This window comes from Eptesicus fuscus, chromosome 22, assembly GCF_027574615.1.
Source record: "Eptesicus fuscus isolate TK198812 chromosome 22, DD_ASM_mEF_20220401, whole genome shotgun sequence".
Lineage (NCBI taxonomy): Eukaryota > Metazoa > Chordata > Mammalia > Chiroptera > Vespertilionidae > Eptesicus > Eptesicus fuscus.
In genome coordinates, this window is record NC_072494.1 from 3198826 (window position 1) to 3217625 (window position 18800).

General features: G+C 61.9%; 1 pseudogene; it reads left to right on the forward strand.

The window, feature by feature from the left end:
• Positions 1-16242: 16242 nt before the first annotated feature.
• Positions 16243-16996, forward strand: LOC129148013 (formin-2-like; annotated as a pseudogene).
• Positions 16997-18800: the final 1804 nt, after the last annotated feature.

Consider the following 18800-nt stretch of genomic DNA (forward strand, 5'->3'; position numbering starts at 1 on the left):
GGAGTTGCCCCCTGGTGGTCAGTGTGCTCCCATAGCGGGGAGGCCGCTCAGCCAGAAGCCGAGCTTGCCAGCGGGCTCACGGCTGGCGAGCGCAGCTGCAGTGGTGGGAGCCTCTCCCGCCTCTGAGGGGACACCCCCCCCCCCCCGCCAGTGCATGTATGTTGTGCCCCAGGCCTCTAGTTAAAAAATAAAAACAAATTTTAAAAATAGATATCTTTCCATACATATCTACCTATTGACCTACATTTTAAAAAGCGGTCTAGATTTTTTGATAAACCATATATTAGGGATATTTTTTCATGTCAATAAATATGTTTTGTAGTTTTCTTTATTTTACCACTGGTATTATGTGCTTGACAACATAAGAGAGAATGCTGACCATCACGACTATATATCTGGGAACCAACAGCGCTTACTTACCTCTATGTGCAAGGAAACCCCTTCTAAGCCTCAGAGAGAAAGAGGAGTGGCCGAGATGGAGTGTGCACACACTTCCACGAGCACACGAAAAGGTGTGGGCTAAAGACAGGAAGATCCATTCTGGGCCCAGGGAAGAAAGGCGAGCCCCTCCCTTCCTGGCTCCATGACCCTCCCTCTCCTCCCCGTCCCACTCCTCCCCCTCCCCCGCACCTCCCCAGATGTGCTCCTGCTGGGAGGAGGTCCCTCCAGGATTTCCTGATTATGATGAGGAAGCACAGCTGAGCGCCAGGCAGTTCTGATAGAGATCTCATCACCTCTGACCTTCGGCCCCACCTCTGTTTACTCGTCTTGGAGCCAGCAGCTCCTGTAAGTCAGTGGAGAAGAAAGAGGAGGGCAGAGTAGCAGGGCGGCAGGTGCCTGCGGCTTCAGCGGGGCGAGCCACACCTTGCTCTCTCTTCCTGTGTCACAGGGCAAAGCAGAACCGGGGGCCATGCCAGTTTTGGGTGGGAACAGAGCTGCAATGTACGCGCAGCTATTTACGTGCTATTTCATTGAGAAAATGCAGGGCCGCTGCTGGGGCTGGGGCAGGGGCTGGGGCTGGTGCTGGCGCTGTCTCCCGCCACCAATCCACGCCGCCCACAGCTTTCCCCATCTGTCCTCGTGGCCTACTCTGGGCGAAGGCTGGCTTGTCCCCTCCGATTCTGCCCCGGATTTTGGCCCTTCTCCTTCTTCTCTGAGCCTTTCTTTTCTCGTTTTTTAAAAAGCATTTTCTTGTTGTTAATCCTCACTCAAGGATATTTTTCCATTGATTTTTAGAGAGAGTGGAAGAAAGGGAGAGAGACAGAGAGAGAGAGAAAGAAACATGCATGTGAGAGAGATACATGGATTGGTTGCCTCCGTCACGTACCCCAACCTGGGGCCTGAGTTCAAGATTGCAAAGGAGATACGTGCCCTTGACCGGAATCGAACCTGGGACCCTGCGGTCCTCGGGCTGACGCTCTATCCACTGAGCCCAGTGGGCCAGGGCTCTTAGCCTTTCTTCAGCACCATTCCCTCAGCACAGAAACATGGTCTAGTAGCCATGGAGTTAAAAAGCACGCTTATATATTTTTTTAAGTGAAACCCTCCAGCCACTGGCTCCGCCTACTTCTGTGCTCCTCTGACAGCAAAGCTCAGAGAAGGTTTGTTCCTGTGCTGTGTCCCTGCCTGAGCTCCACTCATCCATCCACACGTGACCTCTGTGTCTGGCCTCCAATCTGGCCTCTGTCTCCACGCGTCGCTGCAATGGCTTTGGTCAGAGTTACCCGTGACGTCCGCGTTGACAAGCCCGCGGGCGCGCTGTTTCTCGCCCTCGGCAGCCTCTCAGCACCATTCCCCCCATTCCCCCCATCCCCCCGGCGCTGCTCAGCCCTCCTCCCCGATCTCCGTGACGTTTGGCTCCCTGGATTCACTTCTTCCAAACTACTGCTCCCCCCACCCCAGCGTCTCTGTGCCCAGCTCTGCCGCTCTCCCTGGCTTTGATCAGTGTGACTCAGGGTAGGGTCCTGGGTCCCTTCCTCCGCACCGGGGCCAGGAACCAAATCCCTGGCTAAATGCCAGCTGCAGTGGGTCCCCCGGGGCCCCCAGGCCCACCGGGGGCTCATTTCTCAAGTCCCCAAGTGCACGCCTGGATGGACACGCGGGCAGGGAGAGGAGCCGCAGGGAGTGATAGGATGTGGGGGAGAGACAGCAGCGCGAGGCCAGGTGGAAACCTCTGACACCACCCGCCCTCCTCAGTCAGGGTAGAAGACTCGCACCCTGGGGGCGGGGGACATTCATGCTGCTGTTCTGCCTGAAGGACGCAGGGTGTATCTTCACGTGGCTCATCACACGCCTGCAGTAGGTCCCCGTGTTTCTGGAGAATGTCTGCAAGAACCACAGGCGTTTTCGATTGTGGCTACGGCGCTGGATGTGGCTTTATTGGTAGATCCATGAGATGAAATCAGTTAATAAGGCCTCAGACACCGGGGCCGTGGCCGTGGGCTTGGGAAATTGCAGTCAGGAGGAGGGTCCGGAGCAGTTCCCACTCCCGGGACACCAGCAACACTCCGCTGCGGCTTCGACCCAGGGTCGTGCGGCTCTCCCCACCTCTCGTGATGGAGTCTGAAGGGTAGGGTCGTCTTGAAACCCCACGGAACATGACACTGGTTCGTCCCAGCAGCGACGTGCTGACTGGACAGGCCTCTGTCTAGAAGACTCCGGAAGACACACGCAGGACAAATACTCTGAAGATTTGGGGACCTGAGCCTTTGGTGACGTTTCCCTGGACGCCGTGGTCAGGAGCGGGCGGGGCTGGCCCCGCCGAGGGAAAAGGCACGCCTTGCGTCACCTCCAACGGGGAGGAAGCACAGTGCCTGCCAGGCACCCGGGTTCCGGGCAGCACACGGTCCACCCGGGCCTGCCGCTGGATCCGCGTGGGCCCGGAGCAGGAGAGAGCTCTGGAGTCGGCGAGTCTGTGGTGCCAGCAACCTAATTTACAAAGAAGCAAAAGAGGGAGGGCCCCATGGACCAGGAGGTCCCCGGTTCGATTCCTGGTCAGGGCACACGCCTGTGTTGCAGGCCCGATCCCCAGTAGGGGGCGTGCAGGAGGCAGCTGATTGATGTTTCTCTCTCTCTCCCTTCCACTCTCCCTAAAAATTCAATTACAAAAAAAAAGGAGATGATTCTAACTCCTTTGATGGCCTGGAAGCACCTTCATGATCAGGCCCTGCCAACCTACAGACGCCCAGCCACGCTGACCGGTCCCCTCTCTGATAGGCCTGTTCTGGGTCTTATGGTTCCCACACTGCTCCCTCAGGTGACCTCCTGACTGGCTCTGTCACACCCTTCCTCGAGGGCCCTTCCCTGGCCACCTCTCCAGCAGGTCTCCCCTGTCCTTTTCCCCCAGGACACGCCACCCGTCCCCCTTACAGCCTCCGACGCCCCTGTGCTGACTTCCCTGGACGGGGTGCGGACTGTCCGCTTCCTCCGTGCGGTATTCGCTCCATGGGGCAGGACGGTGAGAGTCCCGACCTTCCTGCGGCCCTGCTCGTGGCACGGTGCTGGGTTAACCGTGGGTTCGCCGACGCATTGACCGAACACGTAGGTAAGCGAATGACAGGCAATACCGAAAGGCGAGCCGGACCTGGGCTCTGGAGTCAGACAGACACAGTTTGACCTAATCTCCTGAGCTCGGGAGGCGTGTGAGACCCCTGGAAGCACATGTCACGTGTGCAGGGAAGATGACAATAGCAGCCACCTCACAGAGCTGTCATGAGGCTCAGATGAGACGGCCTGTCCCCGGGCACATGGTACACACCCAGCGTGCCAGCCAGCCACTACTTCACCCTCCCTGCCACGGTTCTTGCTGCGTCACGGGGACCCCCAGCCTGTGGGGCGACAGCCCCTGAGTCAGACCCTGGCTCTGCTGCCATCCGCTCAGCTTGGCAGGTGGGGCTGGACGAGGACCTTCGAGCTGCCCCCAGGGGAGGGGGGGAGTTGTGTGTCGGGGGGCAGGTGCCCGGTTGTCGTGCCCACGATGGCCCTCCAAGCCAGGAACAGTTCCCAGCGACCTTGTCGATCCCCTCCCCGGCTCCTCTCAGCCTTTCTCCAAGCCCCTCCCTGCCTGTGCATTGCTGGCCGCACCAGCTGAACTGAGCCAGCCCTCACCCAGCTCCCGCTCTGCATGGACGCGTGTCCTGGGGGGTGGGGGGCGGGGGAGGCGTCCTGTCCACGGGGTGAGCTCCATGAACCAGGTATCTGCTGCGTTCAGAGGGGTGACCAGGCTGCAGAGCAGGCTGTGGCCCGCCGTGGCCCAGCACCATCACCTCCTGTTGTCTGTCTTCTGGGCCACAGGAAACTCCACCCTTCCCAGCGTGGTTGGCAGCCAGCACTGATGTATTTACAGAGCGCAGGTGGGGGTGGGGCAGGTAGGGGTTCAACTCTCTCCACCAGGGGAAGGCGTTGGGACTGGGCAGTAAGACAGGCAGGATAGGAAGCCCGATAGCTTTGTGTTTATTCAGAGCGATGGCTTCTCTTGGGATCGGCCGGAAAAGGCGCGCTGGAAAAGTACCGGATTATCCAGCCCCAGCTCGGGAAGCTTCCTGCCTCCGCCCCGCGCTGGCCGCGCCGCTCGGGGCTCATTGTCTGTCTCGCCGCCGCTGTCCTCTCCCAGGAGTGGCCTCTCCTCTCCCTGCGCCCTTGACGACGCCCAGAGCCCCTGCCCCGTCACTGTCCCCCCACAACCTCGGCCCCCGGCCCGGGCCCGACACGCTGGAGGCGTCCGCGTGTTAGCTGAGTGGATGATGGGCATTCGGAAGTGTCTCGGTTCCTAGAGAGAGAGCAGCGGGAAGGAGGTGGATTTGGGTGCAGACAAAGCACGTCCCACCGTGGGGCTGAGTCTTGGGAATTGGTGATCCCCAAACGTGATGAAGCGAATAAGGGGACATCATATGAGAAGGAAGGCCGGCCACGTCTTGGGGGACAGTTCCTTCCTGAGCAACAGGAGGAGGGGCTGGGGGTGGTGACCGGAGGCCGTGTCCTGGGAGTCCGACAGAGGGTGCGTGAGTGGGGGTGCTGGTCAGCCCGGTCACTGCCAGCCCAGAGGTCCAGCTCCCTACCTGGGTGGGCTGAGGCGGCTCTGAGGGTGGGGGCGGCCCTGAGGGTGGCTTTGGCCCGGGAGGAGCCATATTTTGATCCTTTTGATGCTGAGGTTGTCCTGAGCCATGTGTGTCAGTGGGCAGAGGGAAAGGGATTCCCCGTGAGCCAGGAGGGCGCTCCACAGTCCCTCCCTCTCCTCTTGCTCTGAAGGTCACATGAAGGGCTCTTGCTCTCCTCCTGTGCAGGCCTTAAAGGGGACACGGTTGTCATCTTCTCCGAGAGGGTCTCAGCGAAGCTGGGCTCGAGCTGAAAGAGCTGTCCCGGCCCGTTCCTGTCTCTTACGACCGTCTGTGTGACCTGATGCTGGCTTCACGATTTACATGTATGAATATTCATCTGTGCAATCAGCTTTGATGATGGGGCAGAGGGTGTGTGTCGATAGGCTCAGTAGTCCGTTCACAATCACTTTTGACTTCACATTCTGAACGGAATCCCAGGCCCCGTTTAATAATCCCTTTGCTGAGCCGATTACTGCGGGGTGTGTTCCCACCTGGGGGCTAAGGCAAGGCACTTGCCTCACGCACGGGGCACAGCGTGTCTCCCTGCCCCTCCTCCATGGCCTTCAAGGAAGAGAGGCGGCGAGGGGAGGTGCTCTTACTGTTCCCAAGAGGAGGCTGTCTGAGAGCCACACGGTGCAGGGAGGGAGACAGGCCAGGGTCACCCAGCAAACCAGGGGTCACTCAGGGAACCAGGGGTCACCCAGCGAACCAGGGGTCACCCAGCGAACCAGGGGTCATGCAGCGAACCAGGGGCCTCGCAGCGAACCAGGGGTCACCCAGCGAACCAGGGGTCACCCAGCGAACCAGGGGTCACCCAGCGAACCAGGGGTCATGCAGCGAACCAGGGGCCTCGCAGCGAACCCGCATTCACAGGTCGAAGCTCCTCAGGACAGGGCCAGGCGCTGGCTGCCAACGCTGCTCAGTCCCCTCGTAGCCATGTGACCTGGGCGACTCCCGTCCCCGTCCGCCCAGCGCTGCCGGTTTAGCTCCGAAGGTCTCAGTGCTGGGCTCGCCCCGGCTGAGGCCCTTGCACCATCTGTAAGCCGGGAAATGGATTCCTGTTTGTAGCGTGAGTTTGCTGTGACGGTCGAACAGATGAGGTGTAAGACTTTGTCAGCTGTCATCTAAACGTAAAGCTCTGTCTGTCTGTTTGTTTCTAACACGGAGACCCGTGTGAGACACGCCCCACTCAGTGGCTCCCACTGTCTCCAGAGAAAGGCCACACTCCACGTGGGACCCGGCTCCTTGTGACCTGGCACCGGTGCCTCGCCAGCCTCCTCTCTCTCTCTCTCCTCTCTCTCTCTCTCTCTCTCTTTCTCTCTCTCTCCCTTGCTTCCAGGTGCCAGTTTTACTGAATTATAAGTAGTTCCCCAAACAGGCCATGTGCTCACTGCCGTTTGCTCCACCTGCCCTGCTATCCCCTGTCCTTAGCACCTGGACATACACACACACACACACACACACACACACACACACACACATGCACACGCACATCCTGCCTGGCCAGTCGCTCCCAGAGCTCCAAGGAACTCCCAAGAGGATGTGGGAGTCCGGGCGGGGTTGGGAAGATTTTGTTTCCACTGCAGGATCGGACCGGGTGGAGGGGAGCAGGGAGGCCCACGCCGGAGCGTGCCGGGCGGTTAGGACACACCCGAGAGGCTGGGTGGTAGGACCCGCCAGGACACACCCCGGAGGCGGGTGGATTACCCGAGAGCGCGCAAGGGAACAAGAGAGCGGGACGCGCCTCGGGTTTCCAGCAAACCCGTGCAGGCGCTCGCTGCTCGCGGCCGAAACCTCGCGTAGAGCCAGTGTTTCTTGTCAAGAGGCCATGCCCCACGGGGAACAGACAGCGCCTGCAGGGACACTCCCTGGGGGTAGGGGGCGCTGGCTGCGGCCACCCTGCCCACTGGGAGGAAGGGCTTCTCCCTTTTGACTGTGGAGAGCTCCTCATCATGCAAGACCTCAAAGAAGGGCGGCTGGGCAAGCTGGCGGAGGAGGCCATTCACGTTCCCCTGCCTCCTCCCCCACTGGCCTGGGCAGGCTGTGGGCAGCGAGGGTGGCACAGGCCGAAGAAACCCTTAGCCGGCCGGGGCGGGGGCAGGGTGAGGGGGGCGGGTAAGAGGGAGGGTTTGCTTCTGCTTTTTCCAGGACAGACCAGGCCGACGGGGCACAGACTCTGCTAGGCAAACCCCTCCGTGGAAAAGACACCCCTCCTCACTCACGTGTAATAGCGCGCGTGCCCTTCCCCACCCGGGCGGCCGGGCTTATTCGCATCTGCCGATTGCCTCCTTCCAGACGACACTGCTACGGAACTCCTAGCTTCCTGGCAGGTGCTCGGTCTGACGCCGGTTCTAGGAAGACGCGAATGGGTGCTGCCCGTGTGATGTTGTCCGCGTGCTCTGTAAAGTGAGCTCGCTCCTGCCCGGCCGCTGGAGGGCCCTTACCCTTGGCTGCCAGCTGCGAACTGAGACTCGGGGGGGGGGGGGGTCTAGCCCGAGGCCCCACCGCTGGTGGGGGAGCAGCCGGGCCGGCAGGCAGGCTCCCCTCGGCGGGAGGGGGTGCGGGGGCCCCTGTGGAGGGAGCCGCCAGCCCGAAGGGAGCTGCTGGAGCCGGAGCCCGGGCAGCACGGGTGGGTGGCATCCGTCGGTGAGAACGTGGAGGAGGCGGGTGGGCGTTTGCTTGCCGGAGTTCCGTGCCGGCCATGGAAGGGGGACGCTCGCGCAGTCCGTATGTCAAAGCGTGGCAATGGTTTGTTAAAAATTTATTTGTATTGATTTCAGAGAGGAAGGGAGAGGAGAGAAATAGAAACATCAATGATGAGAATCACTGCCTGGCTGCCTCCTGCACGCCTCCTAGTGGGGCTCGAGCCTGCCACTCGGGCCTGTGCCCTGACCGGGAATTGAACCGAGACCTCCTGGTTCGCAGGTCAGCGTTCAACCCCTGAGCCACGGCAGCTGGGGAAGCTTCTATTATACCCGATGCAGAAGCAACGTCAGGTTTTGTTCTCCATCGTTTTTGGTTATTGGCCCCCCACCCCCTCCAGTGCACTCAGCTGATTTCCTGTGCACCCGTCCTCTTAGTGCTTCTTGAATCCCAACGCTGAGATCCGCTTCTGCACCTGGCGAGGGCGTGAGGGCACGCGGGGTCGACTCCACGGTGCGCGGGTGTGGAGTGCAGGGTTCTCCGGGACGTGACCGAGACCGTGCTGGCCCCGCCGTGGCGAGTACCTGCGGCTCCACAACCCGGGCTTCCCAGGGGCGCTGGCCCCGCGCCCTCGGGGCTCCCCCAGCCCGGGCCTTACTGTGTTCTTAGGAGCAGGGGAGGTGAGAGTGAGGCTGTGCTACGTGTGCAGGCTGTGCGGTTCCCGACCTTCCTCTCAGTGTCCCCTTGCAAACCGCGGAGACACGGGAAAGAGAGCTCACGACCTGGGGTGGAAAACAAGCCGGCCAAGGAGTCTGTGTGCTGGGAGGGGCGGGGAGGGCATGCCCTTCAGCCCGGGGCAATGGCAGGAGGTGACATTTCACCGGAGCCTTCCGGAATGGAAGGAGTTTGCGCGCGCACACATGCACACACGCACACACACACACGCACACACACCAGGGCCTGAATGAGAATGCTCCCCCCACCCCCCCCCCCACAGGAATGACGTAGGAAAGCCAGATGGAGGTGGGAAAGCCCAAGACAGCTGCGTGGACCCGTTAGATGGCCACTGTGGAGTCCCCGTGTGTTCCAGAAAGCCTTTCCAGCAGGGACTCCAATCCCAAAGGCCTTCAGGGGCCGTGCGGACGGGTGGACGAGCCCAGAATAAGGCCGTGAAGAGTGGCGGGAGCCTGCGAATGGGAGAGGGCCTGCTCCACCCAGAGGCAGTTTGGACGGGAACCAAACCACAAAACCGCCGTGTCCTCGCGTCCTCGGCGAGCAGGTGGCGGCGGGCCAGGCTGCCAGGCGCCGCGGGCTCGAGCCGGCTTTCGGACACACACTTGGCCGTCACCGTGGAGGTCGTAGCTCATGGAGGGAGGAAGAGCTCTAGGGAATTTGTAGTAGTGGTTCTCTCTGGCCTCGGGCTGGGTGATGTTCAGTCCTGGTTGCTCTTCCTAAGAGCTCTAGGCCCGCTGCCTTATTGTCGCCAGGACGCTGCTGCCACCTAGTGGTCACCTGGCCACACCGGACACATTGCAGGGTCGCTTTCTGTCTGTGGTGCTTCCATCTCCCAGATGTTTGCCCCGTGACTCATGCTGCCAAATGCCCTGTAAGCGCCGTCACCCTGTACATGGTGTGTTGTTAATAGTGTAAAGTTTCGCAGCCGGTGAGGGCTGTCATCACACGAGCTGAGCTGCGTGTAAGCGCCGTGAGGATGGGAACCGGGCCTTCCCCGGCAGGGAGCCGGCCGCCTTGCTCTGGGGTGCCAGGGCCTTGCTGGGCAGGGCCGCGATCCTCCTCTGTGCATCTACAGCATCAGCACCGGAGAGGCAGCGGGAGGGGCCGCGAGGACACGTTCCGATGCCGTGCCTTCCCTATGCTCCGTGGCCTGGGAAATTCCACAGGCGGTAGAGACCAGGCTTTGTTTCCCAGCGAGAACAGGTATGATCCCCAGGTGTCAGGGTCATAGAGGAATACGCCCACCCGGTTATGGTTTCTCAGCACCTTCCCCCACACGTATTTCTTCAGTGCCCCGTCTGAGGCACCGTCCTGGGCCCTGGGCCTCTCCGAGTGTCTCCGTGAGACCCTCTGTCCCTCTTCCTCCTAGATCCCACATGTCTCCCCCCACAAATTTTCCTCTTCCTCGTTTCCCCACCCAGTAACCCCCCGCTGAAATGGATTACTCTCCCCCTTCAGCTCTAGCTCTCTCTAATTGCTCCCACCGATGACGTCTAACTGGAAGCAGGTGCCCGCATACTTCCTCAGGACTCAGCACTAAGCGCTGGTAAAGCGAGCAGCCACACCGGCCTCCTCTCCGCACCGCCTGGGAGGGAAGAAGCTGGTCACGAGGAGCCGGGGTAGAACACGCCTGCAGAGGCTGTTCAACCTCGCCGCCCGCTGCAGACCCGCCGCGTGTCTGTCCCACGGGGTGCGGCTTCCTTCAGGGCAGGGACAGTCTCACTCGTCTCCGTGTCTGTATTCCCACTGTGCCTGGTACACAGCAGGCGCCTAATAATGGCCCCAGTGTGCAACTTGTAACACGTGGAAGGGGTGTCTCAGGCCAGGCCTCCCGAGGGTGAAAGCTGTGGTTGGGGAGTCAGGTTCGGCCCTTTGTAGCCGCTTCCCAAAGAGAAAACATCCCGGATCTCACCGAGGCCCAGGGGCCGACGACGCTCCCCGAGGAAGCGAGGACCGAGCTCAGGAAACGGACGGAGGACGAGATAAACAGCCCTGGAGTCCGGATGGGCGGGCCCCCGGCGGAGGCCTCCGGAAGGACACACACGGCTCCTCGGAGGAACATCCTTTTCCTTCTCCATCTCCATCCACCTCAGGCACGTTTCACCTCCGCGTCCTGTCTCGCACCACCCCGGGGACCCTGACTGCTTCTCCAGGGACCCACCCCCGGGTCTCCCCAGACTGGCGGGAGCACCCCTGGAAGCGGCAGGAGGGACTCACACTGCTCCGGGTGGCATCCCGGGCTCGGTTCCTACCTGGTCACGCTCTAAAAGGACAGTGATGGCGGTGACGCACAAGCCTGCAACCGGAAGGTACATTCAAGAAGAGAAATCAATACCGGCCGCGTGGCTCAGTGATTGAGCATTGATCTAGGAACCAGGAGGTCAGGGTTCGACTCTCAGGCAGGGCACATGCCCAGGTTGCGGGCTCCATCCCCAGTGGGGCGTGTGTAGGAGGCAGCCCATCAGATTCTCTCTCATTGATGTTTCTCTCTCTCTCTCTCTCTCTCTCTCTCTCCCTCTCCCTTCCTTGCTCTCTCTCTCTTCCTCTCTGAAATAAAAATATATTTAAAAAAAGAAGAGAAGCCGAGCCCTTGCACACATCCGGACCCTGCCCTCTCCCCCCCAGGGGCGGGATTTGCTCCTGCCCCACAGAGAGCTGCCATTCCTGGTTAGACTGCCGCAAGCGCCCGTTCCCGAGCTTTGAGAGAGTGAGAATGTGAGGCGGGGCTCATTGAGAATCATGTCTGGGTGTTTTGGACACAGGTGGAAAAAATGAAAAGAATGAACAGACTAGATGGCTGAGGTTGGGAGGGAGTCTGAGCGAGCTGTGAGGGGCCTTCTATCCTGAGTGTCTTCATATGCCTCAAAACAAGGGTCATGCATTCATTCAACAAACATGTATGGAGCTTCCACTATTTGCCGTGAACAAAACGACAACAATCCCTGCCTCAGGAGCTCACTTGTGGGTGGGGAGGCCCTCCCCCTTCCTTTCCCCTTGTGAGCAAGAGCCAGCTAGTCAGGCCCCAGGACGGACGAGAACAGCAAAAGCCTTGTGCGTGTTAACTGCGGGCCAGGCACCACTCTCAGCTCAGCATGGCCTCATTTCATCCCCGCAGCACCACCTCCAGGAGGTGTTGTTATTATGAGATTAGGAACAGAGAGGGTAAGGAACTTGTCCAAAGCCACACAGCTGGTAAGACACCATTCTGAGCACAGGGAGTCCGGTGCCCAAAAGCGGCTCTTCACTCCGCCAGGTGCTGAATGTCACGCCGTCACCTCGCGGGCACCGGGGGCTGACAGCACGACCGTCAGGGGGTCCTCTGGAGGTCAGACGGCGTCCCCACTGGTGGGCAGGCGACGAGTGCGGGCCTGGAGCTCCGGGTCACTCGGAGCAGCTGCCACCGGGGCGCCCCCGTGGGTCGGTGCTCCCAGCGCAGGAGGCGGCAGATCACCAGCCTCTCTCCAGGAGTCCTGAGGACAGAAGGCGGCTCGAGGCCGGCGCCCAGCACACAGCTCTCGGGAACAAGGCAAAAGCTCCTTCTAGAAGCATCCACCGGCCTCTTCTGTTCCGTCTGTTATAGGGACAGTGACTCAGCGCAGTGCGTTTCCTGGAGGTGAGTATGCAGCTGGGGGATGATGGCATGACGTCCTCCCTGGCTCTCATTCCCAGGAAATCCCCGACTGGGTCATCGCTGCTCAGATAAGGTCGTGCCTTTTCTCCGGCGTGCCGCGCTGAGGTTAGGGCCCAGGCCCTCAGAGCGTGGGTCGGATGCGTTTCTCACACTGGGAAACGCCCCACTGCGTGCTGGTCTCCTGGGAATGGTCCCGGATGTGGCTTCACCCCTACCTACGTGCGGCCCAGACCAACTCACACACAGTGTGCCGTCACCCCCGTGGAATTCCCGAGACGGCCTCACTACCCGCTCAGCGTGTCGGGAATCCCAGCGCAGGCTCCCCTCTGTTCCCAGGCCCTTCCTTCACAAGAGCCCGGGGGCGAGAACACGCCCGGGCCAGCTGCCTGGGAGAGGGGGCGCTGAGAGCTTCTGGCTGCAGGCAGGACACGTCCTAGGTCAGCCCCATGGACCCGATGGAGCAAGTGATGGCCGGGGTGCAGGCGGGGCTCAGGGCGACACTGAGGCTGACCTTCGGGAGATGCAGTTAAGGCGGAGGGCGGTGGGGCACGTGGCAGGCAGGCTGGCATCTGGACTCGGGCTGCGGAGAGCAGGTGCCTACAACGACCTGCAGCAGCGCCTGGCGGGCTGAGGCGATCCATCCAGTCCAGCGTGGCAGGTTCCTGTGGTTACTTTTCCAGCTGGCAGCCAGAGGGGAGGTGCTGGCCCCTCCCCCTCCCCCCCAAGGATCAGGTGGGAGGGCCTGTGAACCCGCGAAGTGATCACGCAATGGCCGGGGGGGGGGGGGCTGAGGTCCCCCGGGGGCTGTGGGCACCCCACTACGGGCCTACCCACCCCGGGGAGAGGGGCTGTCCAAGGGCAGTCCAAGGACGTCCAAGCTGGGCGCTCCGGGGTGCAGGTCCTCAGACAAGGTGAGGGGAGGGAGAGGTGCTCCTCAGCAGGTGAGGAGGGGCGTCCCGGTCACAGGCTCCCAGGTGCCAGGGCGCCGTCCCGAGGGGCCTGGGATTGGCTGAAGGGCAGCCACAAAGGCTGGGCTGCGGGCACCTGCACCCACGAATGGGCAGTAGGGGGCATCCCCACGCCCGCCCGCCCACGGGGCTCCTGGGCCCTAACCTCAGAAGACAGGGGTGCTGGTCGGAGCAGGCAGCAGGCGCGGGTGGGTGAGAGTGCAGTGGGTTTTCCCACTCAGCAGTATTCTGGCTGTGTGTCGGCACCCCCCTTCCCCCCATGTCACGGGTCAAGGTCACGGCAGGGGGCTGGGGTCCGCGCTGTCATGGGCCAGGCGTGGGGATGGGGACTCAGGTCTCATTCAGCGGCACCGGCAGGTGGGAACTTTTCTCCGCTGACTCAGCGCCCTTCCTGCCTCAGGAAAAGCCACTGGTTTCCTAGGTGCGCGCGCGTGTGTCTGTGTGTGTGTGTGTGTGTGTGTGTGTGTGTGTGTGTGGTGTGGGGGGGTGTAGGGAGGGGGGACAGCGGCTCTGGGACCGCACCCTCCCAGTATCCCGTGGGAACTCGCTAGACATGCACATTATCTATCGGGCTCTGCTCAGACCCTCCTGAATCGGAACCTCGGGGTGGGACCCAGCAATCTCGTTCCAACCAGTTGGTGGTGGCCGCTCGGTCTGGGAAACGGCTCCACCGACCTGGGGAGAAGGCCCCTTCCTTAGCCCCCCTCGCTGCAGCTGCGCAGCCGCACCGGCAGAGGGCGCCGGGGAGCCCGTGGGGTGCGCAGCGCAGGGCGGGTGGGGGGGGGGGGGTGGACGGGGGGAGGGGAGTGAGTCACAGACCCAGGACCAGGGACTTCCACGGGCTGAGCCCCGAGTGGCCGCTCCGAGGAGGCCACTGGGTCTGCAGAGGGCGGCGGCCACCCGCGTCCCAGATTCCGGGGCGTCTTGGGCTGAAGGTTTTCTTTGCAGCATTTCTTCTTTTGATGTGCGAGAGCCTCGACTTTCCTTTGTTCTGCCTTTTTTGTTTGTTTGTTTTCACACCTCAGGGTCAGTCAGGGTCAGGTCTGCGTGCTGCACCGCCTTCTTGTTCCTCCTCGTTCAGAGTTCAGCAGCCCGGTGCAGGGGCGTGCGGGGGTGGGGGTGGAGGTGGGGGGCCGGGGGCGGGGGAAGAGGGCGGCAGTGCCCTCCGCCCCTCCCACTTCCTCGCTGGGGTCCCCCTTGCATAGCCTTCCATCACAGAGCCCCAATCACATCAGCAAACCTGAGTCCGGGGTGTTGGGCCCAGGGGGACTTGGGGCTTTGCCTGCCTTGTGTCTACCCCCCAGGAGGGTCACTGAGGACCAGGGGACGGTGGCAGTGAGCGCCAGGGGGCGGGTTGGAAACCTCCCTGCAGTCCCATTCTGCAGATTGCATCTCAGCAGCAATGACAAGATTGCGTCTCTGGGAAGAGCAAGTCTCAACACGATGAGGCTTTCGTAGTGTGCTTCTTAGAGCGATGTTACGTTTATAGCAAAACAGAGGAAGGCACGGAGGTTTCTCGGGGGTACCCTCTGCCCCCCCACATGCACAGCCTCCCGCACTGTCGGCATCTCCCCCCAGAGGGGCACTTTTTTTTTTTTTTAATCGAGGATGAACCTACGTCATAATCACCCGGAACCCATAGCTTCCCAGAGCGTTCCCTGTTGGTGCTGTACATGCTAAGCGTTTGGACAAGTGGATAATAAATGACACGAATCCACCACGACAGCATCTCCCAGAGCCGTGTCCAGTCATTTCCCTAAAAACCCTGGAGCCCTGCCCGCTCACGCCCCTCCTCCCAGCCCTGGCGGCCTCGCCCTCTTTACTGCCCCAACAGCCTTGCCTTTTGCAGAAGGTCCCAGAGCTGGAGTCCTGCCGGGTGGCCTTTCCAGACCGGCTTCCTTCGCTTAGTAACAGGCACTTAAGGTTCGGTCACGGGGACCCCAATGTTGTTCTGAGTCGGTCTGCCTGCGCCCACTGACCCAAAGCAATGCACGCGCCGGAGTCTGCCTAGACTGAGAAAGGCAACAGCGTGATGCTGAATTGGCCGATACGGAGGCCGGAGCTGACGCTGAAAACCCTGCTCTGTGACCGTGTCGAGGTTACAGGTTGTAAGGGGCCAAGTCACAGGACACCGTGTTGGGGGGAGGGGTCGGCTCTGAGGTCTGCTCCCCGCCCTCTGCCTGGTCTCATGGGCAAGTGGCCAGGGGTCATTCCCCTTAGGGCTCAGGACTGAGACAGACGTATTTAGGTCAAGGTGTCCCCGTGAGCCGGCCAGTCGTCAGACTGTGACCCTCAGGTCCGGGCGGCAGTCTCTGCGGCCTCGGGGTGGCTGGTTATCCAGGACAGAGGCCAGGCCTCTGGGGCGTGGGGGCAGAGAGATGGTGGGTGGATAGGGATGGTTCTAGAGCTAGGATTTAAAGCAAAATTTAACCAGAGCCATAGGGACCCTGGTTTCAGCTCCCCCGTGGCCTTCTTCACGAGTTTTCAAGTGTTCCAGGCGTCTCCCGCTTTGGGGGCTCAGGGAAGGGGCGTGGGCAGGGGCCTGTGCTGGGAGACAAATGCCTGTACATGTACGAGGCATGTTTTAGAACTGTAAGCACATCCCTGGGCACCGTGGCTCAGTGGACGCCGAGCTACGCGTGTATCTATTCCAAACAGCTCATTCAGATGGAAAACCCCCCCCGCCCCTCCCCCCCGCTCCCCGGGAGGGAGGAGGGAAGGGGAGGAAGAGGAAGGGCGGGGTCACTTCCCTGGTGTTTTCCACACTCAGCGCAAGGCACCAGAGGGTGTTTGCTCCTGGCCAGGCTGTCCAGGGGGTGTATTGAAGGGAGGGCTGCCTTGACCCGGGAGTAAGAGAGAGAAGGGGAAGACGCACCCTACGCCACAGCGGGGCCTGGTTTGTGCTATGCTGGACCTGAGCTTTTAAAAAATTTGGTTTTTGGTTTTTGCCAGTCCCTGACGCAGATCCTCTCTTTGACCAAACTCAGTAGGAGCTCAAGAAATACTTACAACCCAGGGCCTGTGCTCTTTATCTTTCCCCAGGCGACACCTCTGGGTACGGCCCCTCATGAATCGTCCAGCGGTTAAACCTGCTCTCAGGAGTCAGGACCCAGGTGGCTTGTGCTGTGCAGCCCTCAGCAGAGGTTCCCATGCCTTCTCCCGACTGCCCATGCCCCTGGGCAGCCTGGACGGTCTGCTCCCTCCTCCTCCCCCTCCTCCTCTCCCTCCTCCTCTCCCTCCTCCTCTCTCCCTCTCCTCTCCCTCCTCCTCTCCCTCCTCCTCTCCCTCCTCCTCTCCCTCCTCCTCCCCCTCCTCCTCTCCCTGCTCCTCTCCCTCCAATCTCCCTGCTCCTCTCCCTCCTCCTCCCCCTCCTCCTCTCCCTCCTCCTCTCCCTCCACCTCTCCCTCCTCCTCTCCCTCCTCCTCCCCCTCTAATCTCCCTTCTTCCCCCTCTTCTGCTCCCTCCTCCTCCCCCTCTTCTCCCTCCTCCTCTCCCTCCTCCTCTCCCTGCTCCTCCCCCTCCTCCTCTCCCTGCTCCTCCCCCTCCTCCTCTCCCTGCTCCTCTCCCTCCTCCTCTCCCTGCTCCTCTCCCTCCTCCTCTCCCTGCTCCTCTCCCTCCTCCTCTTCCTCTCCTCTCCCTGCTCCTCTCCCTGCTCCTCTCCCTCCTCCTCTCTCTCCCCTCTCCCTCCTCCTCTCCCTGCTCCTCTCCCTCCTCCTCTCCCTCCTCCTCCCCCTCCTCCTCTCCCTCCTCCTCTCCCTCCTCCTCTCCCTGCTCCTCTCCCTCCTCCTCTCCCTCCTCCTCTCCCTCCTCCTCTCCCTGCTCCTCTCCCTCCTCCTCTCCCTCCTCCTCTCCCTGCTCCTCTCCCTCCTCCTCTCCCTCCTCCTCTCCCTCCTCCTCTCCCTCCTCCTCCCCCTCCTCCTCTCCCTCCCCTCTCCCTCCTCCTCTCCCTGCTCCTCTCCCTGCTCCTCTCCCTCCTCCTCTCCCTCCTCCTCTCCCTGCTCCTCTCCCTCCTCCTCTCCCTCCTCCTCTCCCTGCTCCTCTCCCTCCTCCTCTCCCTGCTCCTCTCTCTCCTCCTCTCCTTCCTCCTCTCCCTGCTCCTCTCCTTCCTCCTCTCCCTGCTCCTCTCCTTCCTCCTCTCCCTGCTCCTCTCCCTGCTCCTCTCCTTCCTCCTCTCCCTGCTCCTCTCCCTGCTCCTCTCCTTCCTCCTCTCCCTGCTCCTCTCCCTGCTCCTCTCCTTCCTCCTCTCCCTGCTCCTCTCCCTCCTCTCCCTCCTCCTCCCTCTCCTCCTCCCCCTCCTCCTCTCCCTGCTCCTCCCCCTGCTCCTCTCCCTCCTCCTCTCCCTGCTCCTCTCTCTCCTCCTCTCCTTCCTCCTCTCCCTGCTCCTCTCCTTCCTCCTCTCCCTGCTCCTCTCCCTGCTCCTCTCCTTCCTCCTCTCCCTGCTCCTCTCCCTCCTCCTCTCCCTCCTCCTCTCCCTGCTCCTCTCCCTGCTCCTCTCCTTCCTCCTCTCCCTGCTCCTCTCCCTCCTCCTCTCCCTCCTCCTCTCCCTGCTCCTCTCCCTGCTCCTCTCCTTCCTCCTCTCCCTGCTCCTCTCCCTCCTCCTCTCCCTGCTCCTCTCCCTGCTCCTCTCCCTCCTCCTCTCCCTCCTCCTCTCCCTCCTCCTCTCCCTCCTCCTCTCCCTCCTCCTCTCCCTGCTCCTCTCCCTCCTCCTCTCCCTGCTCCTCTCCCTGCTCCTCTCCTTCCTCCTCTCCCTGCTCCTCTCCTTCCTCCTCTCCCTCCTCCTCTCCCTCCTCCTCTCCCTGCTCCTCTCCCTCCTCCTCTCCCTGCTCCTCTCCCTGCTCCTCTCCCTCCTCCTCTCCCTGCTCCTCTCCCTGCTCCTCTCCCTCCTCCTCTCCCTCCTCCTCTCCCTGCTCCTCTCCCTCCTCCTCTCCTTCCTCCTCTCCCTGCTCCTCTCCTTCCTCCTCTCCCTGCTCCTCTCCCTCCTCCTCTCCCTCCTCCTCTCCCTGCTCCTCTCCCTGCTCCTCTCCTTCCTCCTCTCCCTGCTCCTCTCCCTCCTCCTCTCCCTGCTCCTCTCCCTGCTCCTCTCCTTCCTCCTCTCCCTGCTCCTCTCCCTCCTCCTCTCCCTCCTCCTCTCCCTGCTCCTCTCCCTGCTCCTCTCCTTCCTCCTCTCCCTGCTCCTCTCCCTGCTCCTCTCCTTCCTCCTCTCCCTGCTCCTCTCCCTCCTCCTCTCCCTCCTCCTCTCCCTGCTCCTCTCCCTGCTCCTCTCCCTCCTCCTCTCCCTGCTCCTCTCCCTGCTCCTCTCCCTGCTCCTCTCCCTCCTCCTCTCCCTGCTCCTCTCCCTCCTCCTCTCCCTCCTCCTCTCCCTCCTCCTCTCCCTCCTCCTCTCCCTGCTCCTCTCCCTCCTCCTCTCCTTCCTCCTCTCCCTGCTCCTCTCCCTGCAGACCCATGACCAGCCCAGGCGTGGCATCTCCGGGTTCCCGGGGAAGAGAGAAGACGGGCTCCGCAAGCCTCTGCAGGAGGGGAGTGTCCTCTCCCTCCTCCATCCTGCCCGGCATGTGCTAGGGATGCTGCCGCTGTAGCAGCCCCTGTGGCCGGGCGGCCAGGCCTCAGGGAGAGGGGCAGAGGACAGCCCCAAGGCGCCCGGTCCCTGACGGCCACACCGCCCCGCTGCCCGGCTGCCCACCTGGGCCTCTGCCGGGCTCTGCTTGGTTTTCCATCTCATGAGGCGAC